Source organism: Mus pahari, chromosome 4 (assembly GCF_900095145.1).
Source record: "Mus pahari chromosome 4, PAHARI_EIJ_v1.1, whole genome shotgun sequence".
NCBI lineage: Eukaryota > Metazoa > Chordata > Mammalia > Rodentia > Muridae > Mus > Mus pahari.
The window spans coordinates 61,758,688-61,760,378 of record NC_034593.1 but is presented as its reverse complement, the minus strand read 5'-3'; the positions used below and the strand labels follow the sequence as shown (position 1 = coordinate 61,760,378).

Genomic DNA, 1,691 nt, shown 5'->3' with positions numbered 1-1,691 from the left:
CTTGGCTCCTGGTAGCAGACTGGACAAACCAGAGGAATCTGGAGAGAGGTCAGTTGGGCCCATGGAAACACTGACATAGTCTATGCCAAATTCTAAAACAATCTTCTTGCCAATGGCACTGGACACAGGCTCTGTGTGATGCTGTCCCTCTCAAAACCTTTCCTGAAATGTCCATAAACAAATGTACTTTAGATGTGTGTTCTTGTGGGAAAAATAAACAAAATCATCAGGAAATTCAGGACTCAGATTGCAAGCAGAAAGGAGTTAATTATGTGACTGCACCAGATTCATTTCCTAGGGCAGCCATAGCAAAATAACTCAACTAGGCAACCGAAGCAACAGAGCTGTATTTTCTCATAGTTCTAAGGAATAGAAGTCCAAGGTCAAGGAAGGAGTCACCAGGCTCAGTCGGCAGAGACTTCACTCCTTGGCTTGCAGATGTCCACTTCCGTAATTGGTGCTCGCATGGCCTTTCTTCTCTTGGTATGGGTTCATCCATTTCCCCCACTCCTTCATACCTTCCCTTTCCGTCTCTCTTTCTCACGGTTAAACCATCCCCCTACTTCTGAAGATACTAGCCATATTGAATTAGGAGCATGATCTCATGTCTTTGGGCATCCTCTAAGCACAGTGCCATTCTGAGCTAGAAGGTAGAGTGTCAACACATGCATTGGGGGTGGGGGACGGAATTCAGCCTAAAGTATACATGTATTGTAAGTTAATATGTGAGGGCTGGAGAGATGTCTCAGCGGTTAAGAGCACGGACTGCTCTTCCGAAGGTCCTAAGTTCAAATCCCAGCAACCACATGGTGACTCACAACCATCTGTAATGAAATCTGACGCCCTCTTTTGGGATGTCTGAAGACAGCTACAGTGTACTTACATACAATAATAAATAAATACATCTTAAGAAAAAAAGAAAGTTAATATGCATATGTTACGTACTATATCCTTCAACCCAAAGTCCTATATTAACTGTGTAGACTCTGACAACTTACAGTATTGTAGAATCTAAGAAAGGTAATTTATACAAAACAGGAGGAGGAGGAAGCAACATGTGAATAGTACTAATACTCTGTGCATAGGATAGATTCTGATTAGTCTGTGTTCTCCAGAGAAAGAAATCCAATAGAAAAGTCTATCATCTGTCTATCTAATTTAATCCATCTGTCTACCTACCCACCATCGATAGTTTAAGTAGTACCAGCAACGCCCCTGGCAATGGGCAGAAAGACACCTTATTGGAGGTGGTGTTCTTCTATCAGTCAGGGGCAGAGCAGATGGCAGTTCTTTGCTCCTCCAGCTTGATGGCTGGCTTGGTGGCCAAAGCTGTTTTATGCCTAGGACTCATAAAAATCAAATCAAATCAAATCCGAAGAAGGAAGACAGACAGAGACGTGTGGACCAACGTGCCACACACAGACCTGACCTCCAGAGCATGGCACAGGAAGGCCATAGACACCGCTTACCACCGCACCACACAGCACAGATGGGGGATGTTGCCCAGGGGCCTGCCAGCCAGTTGCCAGCAATTGGGGTGTGGTCTGTTGCTCTGTGTTGTAAGGCTAAATACTGACCCTGGTTGCCTCAGGGATGCGAGAATCCTCAGAACGTCAAGTGATGCTATATGACCTTGATCTTTAATTTAAACTAGTGGTTAAACAAAGATGCAACAGCTGGACAGAAGAGAG

General features: G+C 44.5%; 1 non-coding gene across 1 annotated transcript; it reads left to right on the top strand.

The window, feature by feature from the left end:
* Window positions 1-1,210: 1,210 nt before the first annotated feature.
* On the top strand, window positions 1,211-1,353 carry LOC115063905. The gene has a single exon (XR_003843773.1). It is a non-coding gene; the product is annotated as a small nucleolar RNA SNORA48 (small nucleolar RNA).
* Window positions 1,354-1,691: the final 338 nt, after the last annotated feature.